The 24778-nt window shown below is 41.2% G+C and overlaps 1 long non-coding RNA gene across 1 annotated transcript; it reads left to right on the top strand.

The window, feature by feature from the left end:
* The first annotated feature begins 196 nt into the window (after positions 1-196).
* Positions 197-23077, top strand: LOC113027362 (uncharacterized). Its single transcript, XR_003273033.1, has 4 exons — positions 197-384; positions 1563-1639; positions 22319-22405; positions 22590-23077. It is a non-coding gene; the product is annotated as an uncharacterized LOC113027362 (long non-coding RNA).
* Positions 23078-24778: the final 1701 nt, after the last annotated feature.

The following is a 24778-nucleotide window of genomic DNA, read 5'->3' as shown; positions in this document are numbered from 1 at the left end:
AATTTGCTTAATGGGTTAGGGGGACATGTTTATTCAGACTTTGAACTGCTCCAAGTCTAAGTCATTGCTTTTATAAAATTCCACGTTTTAATTGTAATACCTGTACAGGTTTTTTATTCTTACCTCTGAAATATGTCCCCCATACAACAATAATTAAAAACACTTAAAAACAAACAAACAAACAGATGAAATTGAAATGAGAAAATTCCAAAAAGTCAAAATAACTCGGAATTTAAAAATTTCAAGATACTCGGTGTCAGCAGAAACAAGCTTCCATAAATGGCAGTTAAAGTTTAGTTGATAATATGGCAAGGATAAGATTGGATTAGCTTAGTTAAGCTAAAATTGCTAGCAGGGAGGGAAAGGGGTTTGTCCAGACTAAAGGTAAGTCCACCTACTATAAACTCTTTTAAGGATTAATGAGGAGTAAATGGGGGTAAATGTCCTTAATGTCACGTGGGAATGTTTTACGGCTAACTAGTTAAATAGTAAGCCTCAAAGTTACTAGCCTGGGCAATTATAGCAAATAGGCCTACTATGTAAAAGTATTTTCTAGTGCGTCCACAAATTGACTAGTTAGGACTTTTGGGCCCAGCTTTACCTAGTATGGCTTTTATTCCAACTATTTGGACAAATACCCCAACAAAAATCCTAAACTACCGGAGAAAAGCACGACATCGAGCTAATGCTCCCTGGCTCTGTCGCATTATTTAATAGATATAAACAACATAGCTAGTAGCAATGAGGTGACTTTTATGGAAGAGGATCAGGGCCAAAATCTCTTTAATGTCAGAATTCTGACTTTTTTTTTCTCAGAATGTCAGATTTTTCATAATTATGAAATTAGAGTCAGAATTCTAAAAAAACAACAACAAAAAAACAGAGACTCCCACTCCTCCCGCCCCATGCAAATATCACTTCATCCAGTTTCAGACAAGTTAAAAGAAAATCTTCATCTTTTACATACCAGCATCTTAACCAAAACAAAGGTTTAAGTTCTTTAAACCTAGAGTTGTTGTTTTTTTACTTACGTGATAGTATTTTCATCTAGTTTTCTCAGCATCATTAACAACTGCTCGAACTATCAGTGCTGCTTTGCCTTTTTTTTTTTTGAAGATTTCAAGCGTGTATTACATGATTAAAAGGTTTTTGTATTGCCCTTTGCTTTGTTTTTGTGTTTAAGTTACATACAAAACAACAAAAATCTAGACAATAAGTAGTAGAATTTTTATATAAAAACGTGAGGGGGGTGGACAACTAAAAAATGAAACAAAAGTAAAAGCTCTGCAGTCAGAAGAAATTACACAATGTACAGTAAAGACATTTTTAAGAACCTTGTGTATCATCTGTACCCGACCCCATTAGATTTTGTTTAATACCTTAAAAAATACAGCTTTTCCTAGCTGTTTGACATTTAAGAAGAACACTTGTTCTGCATTTTCCCAAATGATGAGTACATTTCTGAGATCAGTGTTTTATGGTTGTTGTTTTTCCACGGCCCTCTCTTTTTTGTTTATTTACTTGTACTTGTACTGTTGTGTGTGTTGTGTTGCTTCCACTAGAGGACACTGTTCCTCCATAAACAGACGCCAGACTCTGCAGCCATGTTAGGATCAACCATAGTCTTTAGGATCAACAGGTAAGGCAGCCTGGTAAATACGTTGTTATGCAGGCAATCACCGTAGATGTTTTAGATCCTTAGGCTGTTAATGGTGCTGTTAAAGTGTGTGTATAAACATAAAAATATGTGTATATTTATTTATATAAAAGTATTGATAATATTGCCAATGACTCTTCACATTAATTATTTTCTTTAATACTTCTACCATCATCTACTGTCTATAAATACTGCATACAGAAAACTAGACACAATGATTTACTGATTAATAAATACAATTGAGTTTTTACTAATACAAAAATGAATAGGTTTTTTGTCATTTTGCGTTGTATTTTTTCTGCTTATGGATTGCATGTTTATGTATGTGACTTTGCATGTTGCATCAGTTCCCAGTTCTCTGGGCCTGACTGCTGACTCTCATCCTGCTTCAGAGAATTATTTTTTTTTTTCTGAATACAACCGACCAAGTATGATTAGTTTATCAAACGTGTGCATATGTATTCCACGAGAGAGAGCCCTAAAAAAAAAGAAGAAGGGGGGGAAAAAGTGATATGATTAATTTACCAGCATTCCGCAGGGTCAAGGAAATTGATGCAGGATAATTGGGCACATAGGGAATCCTTGGCAATTTGTGCTTTCAGACTCTACTTGAGAAATTAGATGTCAGTGCAAATGTGAAATTGCTCCTCAATGTTCTCAAAGATTCCATGAAAATTTAAATATAAATCTTAAGTATTTCCAGCAAAGGGATTCTTCCTTTTCTTTTCTTTTTTTTTTTTTTTTTTTTGGTGCAAACTTGAAATGAAGCCCTGTGAAAATGATCTGAATGAAGTGAAAGTGTATGAGAGGGGAAAAAGACATCGAAGCTTGTGTAAAGTTTGGGGCTGCACTCCGAGGAAGATGTCAGGGCTGTTGCTCTCAGTAAAATCCTCATGCAAGAATTCATTAGATTCTTTCTGACAGGAAGTTTGAATTCATCTGAAGACATGTAATTATAATATTCAAGATATGTACACCTATAATGTAGAATATAACTCAGATGGTGCAGTATAGCCTACTTTTTTCCCTTTGGGCTGTCAGCTTGGAAGCTACAATATACCAGTGTATGACGTGTGTTTGCATGAAGGGGAATAACTTACACCGGCGTGAATAGCTGATGTAAAACAGTTCAATTCCAAGGCTGTTGATTGATAACGTTGTCATTGGTGTTTTAATTGGAAATAAATGAGAAAACTCTTATTCTGAAAAACACCCAGACTCCTATAATTTCAGTTTCTTTTTGTTGTTGTTGTTGTTTTGTAGTGGTTATCAATGAGATTTAGCGCCAGTTACAAGGAACGCTGAAAATTGTTAAATCATAATCAGCATCATCTGCATCATCATTACAGAATTTGATCAAAACTTGCGGGAGATTTGATGTTTGTATGCAAGATCAAGATAAACTGATTGCTCCAAACTCCTAGTTATATTTAAATGTTAGTGTTTATTCCTTGTGGACATACAGTGCAAAAGAAAATGCTAAACAAGAATATTTTTGGTAAGCATACTACATACTGACACTCTGAAAAACGCCTTCATTTGTCCTCATTAAAAGCTTAAAAGTCCATGAATAAATAATCATTAAAGAGGATACTCCCGCCCTCCTTTTTTCTTTTTTTATCTTTGGCCTTATGCAAAATACACTCACTGACTAAATAAATATGCTCCATAAAGACTGTTTAGAAGTGTGCCCTCCTCCCCCCACCGCTTCCACATTTAGAAGGCTGACATGCACCTAAAGATCAGATCCTACATTGGCTGTTGGTTTTGGAGGGAAAAATTGGACCTCCGAGAGTCAACTTAATGCAATTAAGTGAGGATGATGAGTCTTTCTCTCTCTCCCTCTCTTTTTCTGTGCTGCTTGAATTGGTAAGCAAGGCGGAATCAAAACTTAAAGGCAAGAAGAAAAGAAAAGAGCCGGAGATGAGCGTGCACAGACCGGTCCCAGCGGTTTAATTATTTTAATTATCTCTCCTCTTTCAGCTTTCCTAAAAAAGAGGCCATTAAAGGATGCCCGTTTGGGTTAATCTGATTAAAAAAACAAGATGGAGGGAGAGATGAAAGGCAGCAGATGTCAGTGCTAATCAGGGGAGTTAAAACTACTATTTGTGAACTGGGACGGTTGTTAAAGTGGGTAGAAAGTGCGTGCAGCGTGAGTGTTTTTTTAAATGCGCTTTTCCTCACTTCAAAACACCTCCTTCCTGCAGCCTCTGTTGATAAACTTCCCTCTTATGCATCTTCTCAAACTAACGCCATGTTTAATTCTCCGCCGTGTTCTGTAACTGTGTTGGCAGCAGGTCAGGCGAGCACAGTGATGATGGGAGAGAAGTAATAAAAGTTTAAGTTGAGTCCCCAACGGTATGGTTTAGTTTTCATAAAGGGAGGATGGCACTGGAGGAAGGGATAAAAGCAGTATTAGAAATTAGCAAATTTAGAGTGAGAGTTTCTTTTTTGCCTTTACTTGGTAAGATTCTACAGAAAGTTGGCCATTAAGGTATGGGAGTATCGATCTGCCAGTTTCTTTGGTTTTATTCTGAAATGTGAAATGCTTCATACTAAAGATTTTCTTTGCCAAGTTTAAATTTTCTCAGCATCCAAGGGTTTAAGGGCGTCTTGGAGACCAGAAAGTATAAAATGTCTGCACATCTTCTTTTAATTGTATATTGATCTTAAAGTTTCTATCTTCAGCACTGGAAACACATTGGTTTCATTTTCACTGTACTAACAGATTTTTTTTTGGTGTGTGTATGCGTGTGCTTTATGAAAAAAGAAATTTTTCTCACGAAAACATCAATATTTCTGTCAACATATTAGCTTTTGATCGACAGAATGTTTATTGCACTGTAATACGTAATATTGCACAGACTTTATGTCACTCAGCAGGCCAAATGCAACGCTGTCAACTTTCATAATGCAAGGAGTTGTTAAAGTTCCTCTGACTGCAGAGCTTGACATTTGTTCAGGCAGGAATGAGCACAAAACAAGCACAGGTGTTGAGCCACAGCATGGCGAGAGAGGAGGGGAAAGGAGAGGGAGGAAAAAAACCCAAAAAAAACAAAGATCTACTTTCAAACTAAATCAAGCAGAAGGAATGTCCTGAGTGTGTACAGAGATGGACGGGAGCCCATGCAATATTAAAGCGCCGTGTCTGGCAATGCCAACCGTGCCACTCCTCTCCGCGGCTCCCACCCTCCCGGCTTCCCGGCCATCGGCTCTTCCCTCAAGGTGACACTTCAAAGCGGGCACGCAGACGTGGCAGGCCTGGCTGTCGGCATGAAGCCAGCCCCCCAACCCCCACCCCTCATCCGCCACCTTCCTCCTCTTTCTCTCCCGCCTACCACCTATTCTAGCCCCCGTCTACTCCCCTCCACCACCGCCACCACCACCTCAAAGACACAGCTCCTTCCCCTGCTGGGCCAGGTCAGCGCCAAGATCCACACCGCTCGCCGCCTCGGGAGCCGCTGTCAAAAAACTCTTCTCCACGAGCTTAATTAATAACGGGCCATTCCTAATGCAAACCCTCTGAATCTGCAGCCTGTTTCCTTCCGATCCGATTGGTGAGCTCTGAGGCCTCGACAGAAGGCAGACAAGCAGAGGAGGGCTGGTTGGGGATGCATCCAAATCATTTGAATTTCGATGATTGAGATTCACATGCATTATTCTCCGTGCTTTATAACCTATTTTCTGTGTTGTACAGTGTGCCTGCCTGCCCACCCGCCCGTCTGTCTGGGTGTTTTTTAAAGATGTCTCTCTTCTGCAGATGATTGGAGACATTCGAACCAAAGAATATGGGGCTGCTCTCCTCAGCCTGTCTGGGAGGTGGGGTAGGAGAAAACCTAAATGTCCACACATACACGCACACAGGCTGCATCAGCTGGGTCCAAGGCCTGTAATCACCGCTCAGACCTGAAGGGAGAATTTTACCGAGAGCGCCGTGATCGATATTTGCCAATCCGCCTGCCCGTATCAACCTCAAATAAAAGCAGAGAGCAGGAGACAAGGCAGCACAGGCAGGTCGTGGGGAGGTCTGCGGCACTCTGGTTTGATGTCTGTGAAAGCGCTCATCAGTGTGTGGAACCGGCCTCATCTTGGCACGCCGGGTCACCTGCCGCCTCACCCTTAGCAGCTCACGGCTGATTGTCTCACTGTCGGAGCGAGTGGGGTTGTTGTTTTCCAAGGTGAGAGGACGGATCTTTTCCAGCAAGCTGGGCTTCGTTTTTTTTTTTCCCCTCCTCTTTTTTTTAATAGGGCCCCAGCTATGGCACCTCGCAGGCCTGCTCTGGCCGACATGCTGATGATGAGGAGGGGAACTCGTCCAGACCCGCTCCTTTTCCTCCTCCTCCTCTGCCTCGTCCTGCCAGTCCTGAGCTCATGTTGTTACTGTATTTTCATTCGCCACATGTGGTCCTCTGCCTTGTCCGTTGCATTCTTGATGGGCAGAGTGGGGGTACAAAAAAAGAGCAGGCTAAACAACCATGTGAGCCTCGAGAAGCTGTGGTTAAATGGTACACAGCTCAGAAACATAAGGTCTGTAAGTACGAGTTCAGTCACAAGAGCATTGCGGCATTTAGGGCAAGGAGCTGGTTGTGTTAGCTGACACACTGATATAATTAGGTCGTAATAAATAAGAAAGGCAACGGGGAGTGAGGGCGTGCCTCAACAGTGGCCATTAGAGAAACCACATGGGTTGCTTTTTAAGAAAAAAGTCACCCGTCTACCTGGAAATACGCACACTTTCTCTTCTTCCCGCTTGGTCTCGCACACATTTGCTCAGTGTCCTACTTGCAGAGTCCTTAAGAGTGTTGTTCCAAACCCCAGAAGCCCTGGCCCTTTAAGTGAGCTAACTGGGATGGTTGTAGGCTCAAACCAACCTTAATTAGTACACTTACTGCACAGCGAGGGCAGGTATGAACTCGAGCCTCTGCACTGCAGTTTCCCTCAGATTAAGCCTCTTTTAGACGAGGCTGTAACCTCCCACAATGACTCAGTAATTAACTTCATTAGCTTCCCATTCTCTTTTTGGTTTGGCAAAGTGGGTTAGGCTTAGTTTTGGCCTCTGTTGAGATAATAGTCTTAGAAATCAGTTAATCTTGTCCGTCTGTGTTCTATCTCCACCGGAGTTGCTGTATTTCACGAGTGTTACCTGCTGTTCATCTCAGAGACACGCACGTGCACAAGCGGGTTGTAATGACTCAGGCATCGGGTTTTAATAAGCAGAGCTTTACCCGTAGATCCTTCTGTGATTTGCATCCATGTCGGACACGAGGCGTAAAGCGAGGCTGATTGATTCATGGCTCGTCCTATATTGGAGCGAGAGAGAGGGAGAGAGAGATAGAGGAAGGCCGTAGATTTATTATCAAGCTCAGCGACAAAGGGAGGAAGAGAGTGCGCATATGTTAATCCGCTGGGTGAACGATGATCAAAGACTGGAACAAGCTGAGCCCTGCTGATCGCCTCGGGGCAAACGATGCTCTCCAAGCAGCTGGGAAAGTGTGAAGACGAGGAGTAAACAGATAGTTAGAAAAATCAATAGCTGAGGTTTTGGGCCATGGCTCGGTGTGAAGGTCAAAGTAGGCTGGTGTCCGCTGTGCGTGAAGGGAAGTCTAGAAACCAGGAGCGCTTTTAGGCCAATTTACAAGCAGTGATGTGTTTACAGCTGAGTTGTTTCCAGGAATGGAGTTGAATTTGAGGTTACGGCCGCTCTGGTCATCTGAGTTTTATATATATATAAAACGCCATGAAAAAAAAAAAAATCTGATTTCTGGTTGATTCTTAAGGATTCAGTTCATGAGCAGTGGCATGGGTGTGTGTGCGGAATATGAGGACTTCACATCAGCTCATTTGGGCTTCAAAGGAAGCAGGATTTTCTTTTTAGTGTCAGTACACCCTGCGTGGGTCTCGTTTGTTCATCATCTGTTATCCCACCATTTTCTTCACACTGACCTAAAGCATTCCCATGAGACTTCTGCCTCAGATGCCCACACTGCCTGACTGCTTTAAGAATTTAAGCCATCCGTGTGATCCTGCCCTCGAAGATCATTTATGAACTTCCTTCATTATAAACTTCCAGTTCTTCTGTGGGCTATGGAAGAAATGCAGATAAGCAAGCAAATTCTTTTTCATCAAAATTGTCTGTTAAAAAAAATCTATTATCTGTCAGCACTCGGTTTTTATGTATTCATATCTTTTGTTTGCCAATAGCTGAATAATTGAGATTGCTTAGCTTTTTACCCCCAAACTTTGCCGTCTTTTGACTTTCTCCACTTCTGAAGCGGATTGTTTTTGTGATTAGTCACTTTGTTTAATCTGTTAATGATGGCGTCCCCTCAGGCTAAATGCCTGATTCGCGCTTACTGGCTTATTTATTCATTTGTACTTGTGACGTGTTAATCTGCATAAACGGCAAAGAGCTCCACGAGGACCCCCGAACGTCTCTCTGCACCTGTCAATTACAAGAAATCCAAGACACCAGGAAGCAGCCACCCTGGTCTCCTCACCTTGATCAGGGTAGAAGGCTGCCTGTCAATCAGCTCTCATCTTCCCCGTCCTGTCAGGGAAATACTGATATTCAAAGCTTCATCTCTACCTCAGGTCTGCGGCATTAATCGAAAAGAACTGCTGCTAATTAGAGTTGATTAAAGAAAGCGCTGTACGCCAGAGAAACCGACAGTACAAAAGCAACATCATGCAGTGCTTTTTTTCTTTTATTACTCTGGGGCAGTGGCTGACATCTTTAGGCTTGCGGCCACCTGTCATAGTCTGCATATATTAAATGCTCTATAATCACATATTTTGACCCAGCCTTCATAGATTGCTTAATCGTGCAATGACTTTTGGAATGTGTCTCAATTATGTATTTCCTGGCAATCTCATTTTTGTCCATTTTTGTTTTGTACCATGTTGCAGCTGCCCAGTAATTTAACTGTGATGACAACCCCTCATTGCCTTGCAGTGGCAGTGCATGAGTTTACAGTGTTGCCTTGCTAACTGTCTACACCTGGCAAGGTATGGATGAGGGCAGTCCAATTAAGAGACACCAATTCTCACAAGACTTTGGCTGAAGCTAGATTATTTATAGTTTAATTGTTTAAAATAAACCAGTTTTCTAAAAACTCCAGGCCTAGGCCAAGATTCCAAAAGTTTTGATTATCGAGTGGCGATTTTAAGAGTCAGCATGTAACTGAGGACTACACAAGAAAAACGCACACACTGAACATGGTGGTGTTTGTCACTGTTGTAGAGATTAAGTCTGGTAGAACAGAAGAGTTGAAACTGAAGACTCCCGCAGTCTTGTTCTGTGGTGCTTTATCTTTGTATCAAATGAATTATAGACAAATGAAAAGTACCACACTGTAGTTTTATTTCCTTGCCATTCAAGGGCTCCACAACATGCAACCACTTTGAGGATGCTGGGCCTACATCTAGATAATTTTTGCTACTTTTAGAGTGCAGTTGGAGAAATGAAGCAAAGCTCATCTTGGTTAAAGCAAATTGAGCATTTTTGGTAGACAGGTGATACCTTACACCTTGAGCGACGTCATAAATCGCAGACTGTTTCATCATTTACGTGCAACCTCGTGTGAGGAGGGGGAGAATGATCCAAATGAAGAATATTGAAAAGCACAATGTGTACTATTCACAAGTTTTGACTAAACTGCCAGGAGAATGAATGTGCACAGTACATCTAAAAAGGAAGACCTCTCTGCAGATGACCTGTTCTGCAGAGTGGCCATTAGCAAATCCTCCAGTTTGTTGTTGGACAGTCTGAGACCTATAATTTACTGCAGCACAGTTCGCTTAGCCCTACAGCAGGCCTCTGGTTATCAGATGCAAATTTTCCCAAATGAAACGAATGGGAAATATCAACAAGCTCTGAGTAATTGCAGCTGATAAAAAATGCATGGGGGTTGTGGTGCCGGACTCGATTCCTGCAGAAGCAGGGAAGTTATCTCTCATTACCCAGACTGTGATGAAGCACATCGACTTCGCCATCAAGCCAAAGCAATGCATTCAGCTCCGTCTAATAAAGCCCGTCTACCACGCGTTTCCTTGTGAAATCCATTCGAAGGAGTTTGTTACGGACAAGAATATTGTTAGTGGCTGCAACGATTAATTTTGTTTCTCTCTGCTTTTGACGCTTGCCTCTGACTAAAAGTCTATGCATGTGAAGTTTAGATGTTTTATTCATTGTGAAACTTAATTTATATACAAGTATAAATGTACACTGTGAAAATCTCACTCTAACAACCTCCACAGCACACTTAAAAGCTACAGTCTTTTGCAATTCATCATCGACGTACCGAGGGGTTACAACATCGGCTTCTTTCCTTTTTTTTGTTTTTGTGTTTTTTTTAACTGTGCCACAATGCAAGAATTCAGTCCTTCTATCCATCACCAGAGTAAGTAAAGGAGTCATGACAAGCTCTGATTCAATCTGCCATGCAAAACAGCTGTTTGGCTCCAAGAAACTTGAATAATAAAAAAGGGTGACATGACGGCTGTCGCAGTGAGCACAGCTGGAGATCCAAAACCAAAAACACAACACTAGATTATAAGGAATGAATGAGGGTGATTTCAGAGCAACAATAAGCAGATTTTTTTTGTGCTTGCAGGACACGAGTCCAAACTGTTGAGATTTGAAAAATATTCCAAATTGAAAAGCAGATACAGATTGAAAATCTAGGAGGTTTCTTAGCTCTTTTACTGCTTATTACATAAACTCACTGTGACTATTTCTGTTATTTATTTTTCAACCTTTTCATCTGTGCATTACTGTAGTTTGTGCTAACATGTTTGCAAAACTAAACGCAGCTTCAGCTATACTTTAAATTGAATGATAATCAAAAAATTCTCCATCTGCTAAACTACATTGTAAATGTAAGATAAATGCATTATAATACTCACCATACTGGCCTAATACAAACCCACTTAAGTCACAGCAGACAAATCTATATTTTTGTACCCTGTGTGTCCAAATCTCATTGTGCATTCATGCAGTGTTGGAGTAACGTAAAAAATTAATTCCCAACTGGGAAAATTCACGTGAACTCTTCCTCAAGTTGTATTAAAAAAAAAAACAGATACAATTTTGGCAACTTGTTGATGTCCTACACAAAAACACGGTGAATGAAAATAAATTTGTCAAATCAAATCATAGAATGGTGGAAAAATTGCAGGTAAGGTACAGCTGTGTTTTTATTATTACTCCTTATACTGGAAACGCAGCTTCCAGCATGTTTTGTAAACACTCTGAGCATTAAAATTCAACAAATCTTATATGTAGCGTCTGTGTCGTTTCCACATTCTGGCTTTAAAAACGCACGAACGCACTAAAATTGGAGAAACAACTTTGCAGTTTTGAACAGTGACTGCAGCTGTGAGACAGTGAAGTAGTTTGAAAACAACACATTACTGCTGGAGGATTTCACAGCTCTGAAATAAAAGAAATTTAATACCTTCCTGGCACAAAAAACCCCACAAAAAAACAAAAACAACAAATTTTTAAAGTAAACTTTGGAAAATGTTGGGCAGCTGAGCAAAGTATACTTGTAATAAACACCAGACACCTGCAAAAATCAAGTTTTTAATATTCACCGTACCGCTCGAGCTGTCAGAAGACGCTGCCTGCTTGATGGCAGATTAACTGTGAACTTAGAGATCTGCCTGTATGATGCCCATGCATGCAGACGGGAAGAAAAAACAACTTCATATCTCAACAAGGGTTAACGCTTGTGGCAGTGCACTGACGTCAACAGCTGTTCTCAAACAAGCCCTTTGATGACTCATTGACAGCAGAAGCTCCGGATTGCCACTTTCACTAACTGGGGAAATGTCAGCGTCTGTGCTCGACTGAGGCTGATCACAGTCCCCAACAGCTCCCGCCTGCCAGAACAAGGCAGTGATGAAATAGCTCCGGTGTTAATGGATGTGAGAGCAATCTTGACCCTTTCCAAAGAGCAGGCTCTCTCTCTCCAGTAAAAGGGGCCCTTGCTTTGGTTGGGATCAGACCCTTGGCTTTCTCTGTGCCATGGGGAGTAACCAGACAAAGGTAATTGTATGCCTCCTCTGCCCCTCCACCTCCACACCGGGACTCTGAGGAGAGCCCGTGGAGGACACAGACTTTGAAATGGAGAGAAAACACACCCAGACAAGCAATGATTAGGTTATTAGTGCCGAGGTGACTAATTACCTAAATGTACTGTCAAAATGGGGAGCAGGAGGGGAAGTTGAGCTGCAAGGTGAGGAGAGGAGAGCAGAGCAAAGGTGGAGTGTTTGGAGAAACTCAGGTTTATCTCCTGTCTCTCCCCCTTCCCCAGGCAGGGCTGCAGGGGTGGGTCCCTCACTATGTCTCTCTTTCCCTGCGGCATCCCCCCAGCCTGCTGCTCAGCTCCCAGTGACATCTGCTCGTAGCACTGCGTGTCCCCCCCCCCAGCCCCTCGGACGCTGGAGTACCACACAACACATGCCTCCCCGTGCAGATGTTCGGGTCCCTGGGTCCTCCCTGCGTGGATCGCGTTGGGCCCGTTTGAAGTGTGATGAAACGGAATCGAGCGAGCCACTCGGGGACCTGGGGAGCAAAGTGGGGAGAGAGTGGGGGGTGACGTTGGGTACCAGGGAAAACATGAGAGCCAGGGAAGGAGGTGGGGAGGAGGTGGGGAAGAGTACAGTGAAAATGGGATGTTGGGATGCGTCTCATTATAATATGAATCAGAGGCCAGGCACAGACCACAGAGCTGAGATGCTGCTTCACTGGAGGTCTGAAATGCTCAGGAGGAAGATGAGAATGGAGCAGAAGGAAGGACATAAAAAGGAAAAGGAAATGAATGAGACAAGAAGAAGATAATAAAAATGGAGGAATTAGGGAGAAGGTGGAGATAGGAAGGGAAGAGTGAAAAATAGACTGTAAAAGAAAAAAGGAAGAAAAGTAGAGGAGATGGACATATGAACTAAGAAAAGAGGAAACAAAGTTGAAATTAGAAGAAGCATCAGTGCAGGAGGTCAAGTCAATGTGAGGGAAAGAGAGAAAGGAAATTCGAGGAAATGCAAAAGGAAGTTTTGGGCGAAAGAGGAAGAAATTAGATAAAGAACTTGGAAGAAAGAAAGAGCAGAAATGAGAACATGAGGAAAAAGGAAAGTAAATTAGGGAAGAAGAGATTAATAAAATTAAATGAGAAACAGTGAAAATGGAAAAGTGGGCTCATGAGAAAATGAGAACAGCAAAGTAGATTTTAAAAAAGACAAAAACTTGTGAAAGTAAAGAGAAGGAAATGAGACAAAGGGTGTAGGCATGAAAAAGCATGTAAAGGATGATGGATAAAAAAAGACAGGAAAGAGGTAATGATATTTGAAAAGAAGAAAGGATGATACAAATAGGTAAGAGGAGATTTTATAGTGAGAAGTGAGGAAGGAATGTGGCAGGAAATGAGATAAAAGGAATTAAGTTGAAAGTAAAATAAGAAAAAGAGGAAGAAATTATGAAAATGGATACCAGAGGGACCCATAGCGGGGGGGAAACATATATGAGAGAAAATGAAATGCGAGGAAGGAGGAAAAGGGATTAGATTAAAGAAAAAGAAGCAAGAGGATGGCAAAGGAAAGAAGATACTGAGGAGGGAAGTGTAAAAAGAAGAAGAAAGAAATAAGGGAAATGAAATGAAGGTGATAAAAGTAGAACATGGGTGAAAGAGAAAAGGAAATGGAAAGTCTGAAATGAAAGAGGAGAAGAAAATGAGAATAGACATACAAAAACATAAGAAGGAAGGAGGTAAAGGAAAGTAAAGTAAAGGATAAGATAAAACAAGAGGAACCAAATGGGAATGTAAAGCATGGCAGGAGAAGCAGAAACCAGAAATGAGAAGAAGGAAGACGTGACCGGACGAGGAGGAGGAAGAAAGTCAGAGGGAAGTAGATGAGAAGAAATATAAAAGATAAGAGGAGTGAACAAACAAGAGAAGAAAAGATAAACAGTAAGCAGAAGAAACCAAGAGGAAAAGAAATGAAAGCAAGGAGCGAAAAAAGAAAGCAAATCATTGAAACTGTGATAGGAGGAGAGAAAGCCGAGTCTTCGAGCTGGTCTCAGTGTTCTCTCATCTCCTTTCTGTCTTTTTTTCTCTCCAACATGGCTTCCTTCCCTCGACTCTTTGCTCTGTGTTGCTCTATATTCATTTACCACAGCATCTCTCTCTCTGCCTAATCTTGCTCCCTGTGCAGTATGTTAATTATTGTTGTGGAAGAACAGAAAGTTAATGACGAGGATGATGAGGATGATGATGCGATCATGATTGCCACTTAGTGCGGGCAGTGCTGCGCCTCGTAGGAGAAAAGTTTAACAGGAGGAAGTGGGTGAAGAAGCGCTAACGGGTGGGGGATTCAGGTGAAGTCAATGGATAGGTTAGCAGTTAAAGATCAAAGTGAAAAACAAAGGCGGATTTCAAACGGGCCCAGAGAGCTTGGCAACAGACCCGCGGCTCCTCTGATAATACTTAGATCTATAAATGTTCCTTTTTTTATTTATTTATTTTCTTATTTATTTTTAAAATTATTCATCGCCATAATAATTTGGGCCTAACAAGCACTTGAGGGAGACGGCTTCCTTTTGCATCTCTCTCCCCCATTTCCTCAGTTCCCTGCGCCGTGGTGCTGGGAGCTCAGGGATTTGGGGGCACTATTAGAGAGAATTTCTTTTATTTGCTGCTAATGAATGATATGCATGATACTATTTTCTTTTTTCTTGTGTACTTTGTGGGGGTAACTGCGAGGATTGGGGCAGGAGCTGGAGAATTGGACTCTTTTTCAAGGCTTTGTTCGCTTAACCCTCTTCTCGCCTTCCGAGCGAGTGCACAAGGTTGTTATCATCACTTTGCCAGATTTCCAATTCTAATATGTTATCATACTTCACTTGACATCACTGATATGGCATAGTTTGACTTTGTTTTGCTATTTTCAGTCACACTTTATGTTAATGAATTATGGGTTAACTGGTTTGTAGAGACAGTGAGCGGCGCAGCAGGTCTGTAAACAGCTCTGCCACAGAAATAACTGCACTTTCATTGTTCTTAACTGTTCTTCATTCTTTAAAAAAATTGAGTTCAGCGGTTTCTTCTGCACAACCAAAGTGTTTGTGCTCTGTGCCCACACTGTACTGAACTGATCAAGCAGTCGCAACATGGGCGCTAACACTAACATTAAGAGAGAAGCCTGCTTTATTTGAACACGATGGCCACGTCAGACAGAAGTGTTGACAAAGCCACAGACAAAAGCAGGAGAAGAAGCCAATTTGTTATCAGTCTTCTGTCAGTCTGTGATTGAATGGGGTCAAGTTGGCAATTACACACAGTCTGGTTCAGATAATACAGAAACTAACTGTGATAAATTGTTAAAGATATCTATTGCTGCAAAGAAAGAAATTCACATTTAACAAAACTGCACATTTAACTATTACATTTGCAGTTAGCAACATTTATGTTCTATAGAACTATAATCAATTCAATTCAAGTTATTTATACAGTGCCAAATCTCAACAACAGTTGTGAGGTGCTTTATATTCTAAGACACTACAATATTAGAGAGAAACCCCAACAAATCAAATGATCCCCTCTGAGCATAACTTGAGCATAAAAGTGAGAAGGTGTGAAGGAAAAACTCCCTTTTAGCAGGAAGAAACCACCAGCACAGCCAGGCTGAAAGAGGAGCACCCATCTGCTTCAACTGGTTTTTTACTCAGTTGTATACAGCATTTGTATTCTATTTTTATCCTATTGTATATTTTATTCTATTTATTCTACTGTATATAGTATTTTATTTTATTCTGTACAGTTGTGTACAGTATTTTATTCTTATTGGATTCAAATTTTTGCTATATAACTTTTGCACTGTCCACTTCCTGCTGTGACAAAACAAATTTCCCACGTGTGGGACTAATAAAGGTTATCTTATCTTATCTTATCTTATCTTATCTTATCTTATCTTGTCTTATCTTGTCTTATCTTATCTTATCTTATGTATGAAGCAAGAAAGACAGGACAAAAACCATGTTGTGGAGGATTAATAATAACTAATAACCAGAATAGAACTAGCTGCCAGCCAGCTGAGTCGAGCCCCTCAAAGACTCATTCAAACTGATTGAAACGTGAGCAGTTTATCTGCATTTGTAAATTAGATAACAATTATTTGTAAACCTTTAACATTCTCTCTGAGATTGATTGCAGTCAGTTCAAGTTTAACAGATTGTGACTGTTTGCAGAGAGATTTCTTCCTACCAGGCAATATGAGCCCCATTATTCATAGTATTCCCACAGTATTTTTATTTATTTAATGTAATAAAATTTCAATATTTGGTGTTGCTATATTGATATGATATCACATCACAAAATATCGCAATACTGTGCTGTGTCGATTTTGTTTCTCCCACCTTTACAGTAAAAATGCTGTAAAGAATTTTCTGGATCTTCTATTTTATAAAATTGCTGTATTTCAGTCAGGTATTTTTAATAGCCATTAAGCATCAAAGATGCTTTTCAGATCAAGAATTGATAAAATGTGCTATGCGCCTTCAACGAGACAGTTAATGCTAGTTGTTGCTTTTTGAGTAAATGTATTCTGATGGGATTCATTAGTCCACGTCCCCTTTTTACCTCAGACTCAGTTTTAGAAGCAGATATTTGTTACTATTCAGGCGAGAGCTGCTTTCCCTCCTTTGCTTGAGTGCATTCATGTCAACTATTTGCTGTCAGCAGAAAAATATTATAGGTCTTAATGGCAGTTTATTGTTATTTATTTTTATGGGGAGGGGGTTGTTAAAAAAAAGCTGAAAACAAACCAAATGACTCGTTAAATCTGACATTTTTGCCGTCTAGTCTCCCGGTGCCGTACTTTCTAAAGTATTATTTTGCTGTTTATGCTGAGATGCTGCGATTGGCTGGGGAAACACTGACCTTCACCTTTCTATGCAGAAATAATGCAAATACCTTTTAAAGTGGCGCCTCGGTGGAGTTTTTGTACAACACTCACACAGACACACGCACACAGACATAGGAACATAAACTATTTTGCCTGAAGTGATGGCTGCAGTACTGTATTTCAAATGTTAAAACAGCAACACGCATGAGTGTGCTCTGTACCGGCGTAAACATGGCCTGATAATGACCTCCCTCCTGACTGGAAAGAGATGCTCCTCCTCGACTGTCCCTGCTTGCTTCTCCTTTTTCTTCTTTGAGTATCCCAGAACTTTGAAGTTGCCTCTGTGCCACCTTTTGCCGAAATCGGCAGCTTCAGATGGGAATTGATGGAGGCGTTATTGTCTCCCTGTGCTGCAAGAGAGGTTTGTGTGATGAATGTTTGAGCAGTGGTGATAAAGCTGCACTTTTCCCATGCTGAGAGTCATGCCAGAGGCTTTACACACGTCACTGGTCAGGAGGGGTGAGTCCAAGCTGGGTAGCCCTGATCTTTACCTCCTACAGCGGGCTGTATAGATGGGGCTTCGGGGAACTATTGGGCCAAAGGTCGGCTATATAAGTACCGAGCGAGTCCAGAGCGGACCATTGAGAAAAGACTTATATGTGTTGACGAGCAGATTGATTTTGCTGCCGCTTTCAACTCCACAAATCTAAACTTTGTACTAACACGTGTCAACATGTCAGACTTGTGTTAATGTTTAATTCATGCCTGTAAATGACCATTAATTAATAACCCTTAAACTACAGGCTCCTTCATATTGCATGAGCAAACATTTAACTTTTAATCTTGCAGCAGAGAGGTCGGCACATGCCAAAATTAAAAGCTACCACAGAGACTCAATTAGAGCAATCCACTGAAGGATATCACTCAGATGCAACTTGGAGATGTTAAATCCCCGTCTTTGTTTGTTTGTGTGCAGCTTGTTGCTCCCCAAACCCTGAACATCTGTGCAGAGGGAGGAAAAGGGGAGGGGGCTGTGGGAGTGATGGCAGGCCACATGGGGAGGGCCTTTTCTCCCTCAGTCTGTCAGCCCACCTGACTGCTGCTATGGCAGGCCTGCCCAAGGCAAGACCACAGGCTAAGGCCTCCTGTGGGCCTCCAGCAGGGCTCAGCAGCCTCCCCAAGCCCATTAGAGCACCCCTCCTACCACCTCCACCCGAGCGGCCCCCACCCAGCCCTGCAGCCCTCTGCCCCAAGATGCCATTGCTCTCTGTCCTGTTTCTTTCTGCACTGAAATAACTCTATTGTTTTACACTGTTTGCCATGTTGTGTATGTAATAGGAGCTGTTTGAGGGCATGTTTGATTATTTTTATTTATTTTTCTGCCTGCCTTGTCCTCAGGCTGCGAGGCTTCAAATAAGGCTCCAGAGAGACTTCAGCTTCCAGTGGTGTGAGAGTATTTTTAGGGAACAAATCCCAGAAAGGCCTTTTTACAGTTACTGCACTAATGTGGTGTGACTGTCAAAGCTTCCACTTATGTCCACTGCTTCCCTGAACGGTCCAACATGGAGGGTTGCTGAAGCACTTAGGATTCACTGTATCTTACAGCGAACTCAACAGCAAGGAGTATTACTGCTGTATATTTCTCCCTCCGGTTCTTACATCTCCGATTTAATGAGATTGTCTCGGTAGCTGCTCAGATTCTCAGAGGCAAGGTGAGGTGTGATGGGGGGATGATCAGATATTCTGGATATCCTGTGATTCTCTGTCTATTTGAGTCTTTTTGATCTAAATGAAACTACAGGGTGCAGAACAGACCCTGCATGCGAATCAGACACAGCGACTTTGCATACAAGCTGCAGAAATACCAGGAGAGCAAATTCATGTTCAACCCCAGTTGTGGATGCAATTTGTGAACGTGAGGTTCTGAAGCGTGCTCTAATAGTTTAATTTATAATTAATCATATCTGATTTGCCAGATTGCCATAAACTTGGGGAATAAAAATCTGGGAGTGTTGGGGTTTCAGATTTTTTTTTTTTTTTTTAATCATTAAGTATTTATGATCCGTGATGGATATATAAACTGTGTTAAATCTGTTGCCTTGAATATTGATTATCTCTAATTAAAAATGCAGTTTGATAAGAAGGTTAGCAGCGTTCTCTGGTCAGCCTCCCTCGTTTTACAACTTACATATTATTTTTTTAAATTCCTCACCTCCTAGTGGTTTTCTCTCTGCTTTCAGTTCAGTATGCCAATTAGCTGCAGAGGTCTTTAACAAGGAAGTCATTAGTTCTAATTAGGATGTGGTTAACTGCGATGCGTTAAAAGGCAAAACCCATCATGTTGAAGGATGGTGGTGTCGCGAATAAGCCCGACTGGAAACAGCTGTTGACTTTACAGAGAGGGTCATGCTATAAACAAATACTCCCCTGAGCACAGCGAGAGCACGGGACACCCAGTCTTACAAGATGATTGGCATGCAGAATTAAGCAGCAGTAAATGTGCTGCTTTGTCTCTACATTTTATTTAGTGGATAGAAATTGGGCATTTCTTAAAATGCTTAGAAGCACAGAGATTTATGAGAACCTGGAAATCCAACTGCGTCTCAAAAAAACCCTTTTTATATAATAATATAATACAAAATAATGATATTTGATCTCTGACATCATATTAATGTGCTTTACCCACAAAAATGGGCACCCTATGGATGCAAAAAGTCAACAGTGACAAGTTATTTGAGCCAGTTGATTGTTTACTCTTTTTTTTATATATTTATCCACCTTGATAAATATACTTTATTGCAGTGCACCAAAACAGACAAGGCAGAAAACAATGATCATGTTATCAGTTAGAGGAGAAGCAATATGAGGTGCGAGTACAGAGAAAGAGAGAAGAAAACAGAAAGCCATAATAACAAGACTCTGAAGTATACACCAATCAGACCAACAGGTGTTTTACTAGGAAAAAAAAGTCTGAGCATTGAGTTGGATGTTACTTTGACACAAATCACACACCTAAACATTCTTGCAGGGCAACACATACTCTGACAGCAATGGTACGGTCCAACAGCAAAGGTCTTCGCCAACAAATAATTGTCAGGAATGCTTTGGGGAACATTTTCAGCCCAGTGTCACAGCATTTTGTGAAATAGCCACAAAAAAGTTGTTATGTTTCTGTGTCAGTAAGTACAGATTTGTGAGTAATAGGAAATATATTTTTGTAAGAAGCATAGGTTTTGTGTATGATGAGCAGGGAGGTGTCACCAATCAAGGAAAACAACATTTTAAAAGACTTAGTAACTGTTGCAATTTTACCCAAACCGTGATCTTTTACTAAAGATTACCAAAGTGGGGTTTTTTGTGCTTAAGCCTAACTAAAATTAAAATGTCCAGTCTGCTGATCCTCTCAGAACAAGTTTGACTGAAGGAAACCTCACCCTGCAAAAGACTGAACCCAAAATATCTGTTATCAAAGTCCTGGTGCAAGACTGAAGAGATCTGTTAAGCTCTGTGAAGCTACAGATTCACTTGGAGATGCAACGTCATTACATGTCAGAGCACACATGTTTTTTTATCCTCCTCTTTTAGCACCAGAAGTGGACAAACTTGATCTTAGAAGGTTTGAATGTGCTCCAGTTTTGGCAAAAGGAGAATAGTAATGCAATGAAACCGCATTGAACTGTGATATCGGTGCAGGTTCAGGTATATGTCCCAATAACCACAATAACCAGTTGCAATAGCTTCTAATTTTGGCTACCTATCAGGGTCGTTAACAGCCTTAAATCCACACGTTAAGGCTGTGGTAAGGTTGAAGCACCAAAATCAATTTATCTGTCGAACAAAAACACATTTTTAGGACTGTGGACCTCGACATTTAGATTTCACAAACTGTTTTGTATGAAACCTAAGAGTCTCATTACCTGAAGTGACAATAGCTGGCAGACAGCTGTTTTCGCTAATGTGCGTGCGGGGACGGGAAAGAAGGCAGAAGAAGATGGCAGGGCGGCAGCGGCAGGGTGTAGCTGAGGATGTGCAGGTGCAGAGCGAACGTGACAGAAAGGTACACAGGCAGAAAACAGGCAGAAAGTGGAATGAAACACGGAGAGAAAAGATAAAGAGGAAGAAGGGAATCAGCGAGCTTGACTCGTAATGTTTGAGTCGTGGGGCTCGGCATAAATCATCGTAGATTACCGAGCCTGTGGAGATCTTTTGACTTGTGTTCCTCCTCTTCCTACCTACTGTTTGACATGAGAGTGAATGAGTTAATCCGCGGTGCTCAGGGGTACACAGGCTCTGCTCCCATCTGGGCTTTGAACCTTTTGCTCACCTCACGCTCGGTCTCTGGTGTGTCGTGGTACAGTGGAGCATGTCAGACAAAGAAATTAAAGATGGCAGTTTACAGGGAAACACTCGGCTCTTTTGGTAACGCGGCTCCGAGAAGAACCTGACAAATTGATTTAAAAGGATGAAATACGTTCCCCAACCCACAAACGTTTTCCTCTCACCTTTTAAAACATATTTACCTCCCTGCCTGCTCCCGTTTTGTCACTTTTGGGAATGTGTGCGTGCACTCCGTGCCTGTTTGCATGCCTCACATTCATTCATTTTTCATGCCCATAATGGCACTTCTTTGCAGCCATCAATCAGGTTTTCTTTTATTTGCATGTGAGCACATACAATATGTGTGTGTTTTTGAAAGTGCTCCTCTTGCAAGTGTGTTTTCAGAAGCAGGACTGCGACTGTTCTTTTGTTGCTCACAGCTGTCCCATATTAGGGATCAGCTGCTATTCCCCAGGCAGTAAAGTGCTTTCAGAGGACTTGCTAATTGGCTGTAATCTCCTTTTTAAACTTGAAAGCCAGCAAGCCTCCAGCCTCGCAGTTTACAAGCAATTAATGCAAGGGAACACCAATATTGCTGGTCACAATTGGTGTATGTGTGCTCATTCTTTCTGCAGCTCCCTCTTATCTGATCTCACGCAGAGGCGGATTGACTCCTCCTGTGTTGTGGACCCCCAGTGTAAACAGCTACTCAGCAGTGGGGCGTTCTGGGGAAGTGGCGCAACTTGAGCGGGGGGGGATTTGGTCTGAATCTTGAGGCGTCCATGGGGATGATGGTGGGGTTTGGGGATCGGAGGGGTTTCCTTCTTAGGCGCTGATGAAATAATAATGCACAGAGTTGGCGAGGCTGAAATTTGCACATGAAAATCCTCTCCCTTCGCTCTCCTTGCGTCTAATGTGCCGCCGATGACAATCCCTGCCTCTCACAGTTTATATGCAAATGAGTTCTCTCAGCTTCCTCCTCCTCCTCAGAGAGTCGCCCAGCCGAGCTGGAAAGAGTCAGATAGACGGAGAGATAGAAAGTGAAAGAGACAGAGTGGGGCTTTTTTGTTGTGTTTTGTTTGTGTTTGTCTTGTTTATTTTTAAAAGGATTTTAAAAGATGATAATATATTTTAATTTTTTCCTTTGTTTTTTTTTTTGTTCTTTGTTTTTTTTTTTTTCCTGAAAGGCAATATGCAGATTCTCTGAAGAGTTTGAAATGCCAGACTTTTCTTTTGAGTTTAATTGGAACATAATACCAGTAGTCTAAATAAAGTGTTTGTGTGAAGTGAGAAACGGTTGTATAATGACTCTTTTCTCTTTTTTTTTTCTTTTTCCTCCAACAAACAAGGCTCATCTTTCCCACAGGAGTCTCTGAGTCTGACGATTCTCTGTCGATATAAATATTGTTTCCTCTTTGTGACCTCTGCTCTTATTTTTTTCTATAGGCATTTGCACAGCTGTCTCACTGAGTTATGTAAAGAAGAACTGGGTGTTAACATCACATCACCGGGAATAAAATCTTCAAAATTGAGGTAAGATAATCGAAAGATGTGGAAATGCTCTAAAAGTGATGTTTATACTTAAAAAAAGCTTCACCTGAAGAAGACAGAAAAACTAACATACATAGAAAGTGTCATTATAATAACAGAAAGCATGATTTACAGATTTCATGAGCTCTTCTGCAAGTTATACATATTTGTATCATTTCCCATACAGAATCTACTGGGTCAAATACTCTATTTAGCTAATAATTTTAAATTTAATTAGCTAAACAGCAGATCGTCCTAAAAAGAAGATAAAGCTGGAGGTTTCACTGGTTTCCTGCAACACCCAATTCAAAGTGAACAGGACCCAGTCAGATGAGGAGGGAGACAGATAGGAAGAAGAGGAGGAGGGAGAAGAGAGGAGCTTTATGTCAGCCCGCTCTCCTCAGTCACGGCCAGTTAGTTAAAGCAAACGCAGGCGGACCCTTGAGAAAACGCAAGGCGGCGGAGAGTGCCAATCACGGCCGAGCCCTGGGCATTCCCTGGTACAGCTCGCCTTGAGCAACTTTTTATTAATTTAATAAACATCCCACGGAGACGGAGCGATGTGGACTTACGTACCCTTGCAGACAACAGCACTGCTTGGGCCTAATGAGATGTGCTACTCTCTCACACACACACTCGCCAATTCACACAAAGTGGGCACACTCTTTTCTGAAAACACACAGCCGTGCAGCCCACAGGCTCAGTTGCTCAATAAATATGTCAAAAAAAAATGTCACTTGCATATTGTGGTTTCTAGCTGTGAAAATAGTGATGGTTTTATTTGCCAAAGTTTTCAGTTGTACATCCTGAGATTTCTGCCTCTACTCCACTGCAGTGAAAGTGAGTGGGATTTTATTCGTGGTTACAAGATTTAGAAAAAATCTTTCTTTTTTTTTAAAATATCTTTTTCTAGGAAACACTGGTACTTTGGATCATCCACATAACACCACCGAGCGACAACAGAAGAGAAACGTTGAAGACAAAAATGGTTCATACCATTATTAAGGTTCAGTCAAAAAAAACATTTCAGAATATTCTTTAGGATTGATGTAAGTCAGGTATATTGGTATCAGACTAAAATGCATCCAATATAGATAATATTTCCTCAGTTTTCTCAATCAGGATACCCATGTTCATGTAATTTCCTGTAGTACACAATGCACTATCTGCATACTCTGTGTAGTTAGTACATTTTGATGGTTTGTTGGCCTCAATCAAACCTGAAAGGTTTTGCACCTGCGAGAAACAATGGCTGTGTTTTACATCCCTTTATATCTTGTTGCGTCTCCATCCAGACATTTAATAAAAAATTCTTGATAAATACCAAACAATGGCACAACACATATAACATCAATACCTCAGAAGAAATATGCCTCCTTTAGCACTGTCACTGCCATTTCACAGTAGATTTAATGATGTTTTCTCCTACTGATTGCCTTGAATTAGTTAGAGGTCATTCTGCTTCTGCTGAACAAAATTCAACCTTTTGCCCTCTGTGAGTACACAATCCATGTATTAATGTCACTGTTGCACACTGCATGTTGTACCGAAGCATCCAAGTTGTAAATTTCTCAGACACAGATGATTTAAATAAAATATTGTTTGGGTACTCCTGAAGCAAAGTAATACTTGGATCTTGTATCTGGATTCATCTAAGTGACTGAGTGTAATTCAGAGCCATGGTGGGCAGCGGAGTCTATCCCAGCTGCCATAGGGCAACAGCCTGTTGCAAGGCTAATGCAAAGTAACAGGCAACCATTCCCACTCTCAGTCACACCTATGGCCAATTTAAGTACCAAGTAACCTAACCCCACTAACTGCATGTCTCTGGGCTGTGGGAGGAAGTTGGAATACCCAGGGAGGACATGCAAGGCCCTGGCCAGATAGTGAATTCAAACCCAGGAGTTTCTGGCTCGAACCCTGGACACAATGCAGCTTTTAAAAAATACCTATGTACAAGTGAACAAGGTGTCCAAACTTTTATATCAATTCAATGGTTAACTTGCACTCCATTTTTTTTAGAAAGTGTTACTCTGGATCATAGAGTACTCATCCACTAAAGGAAAATCCAGATATAGTGCTTTTAAATATGATCTTTCAATGCTTTGACCACCATAAATAAAATTCCATTCAGCTCATGGCAGGCATATAGCTCAAAACTTGGCCAAAAAATTACATTTTTATAGATACTACTAAAGGCAGGAGAGAAGATATATCTTTCTTTTTTGCACTTTGGGTGAAATCTCCTTTTAAACTGGCATGCTGTCTTTGAAGTGAACTTCTTTTCTTCGGCCTCTTAAAGCACTCCTCAGACTCGAGTTCATTGCGATTCCATGGGCAGCGTGCGATGTGCCAAGGGGTCCAACGGCAAGCACA

This window comes from Astatotilapia calliptera, chromosome 7 (assembly GCF_900246225.1).
Source record: "Astatotilapia calliptera chromosome 7, fAstCal1.2, whole genome shotgun sequence".
NCBI lineage: Eukaryota > Metazoa > Chordata > Actinopteri > Cichliformes > Cichlidae > Astatotilapia > Astatotilapia calliptera.
The sequence above is the reverse complement of the archived record's forward strand: the minus strand, read 5'-3'. Positions and strand labels throughout refer to the sequence as shown.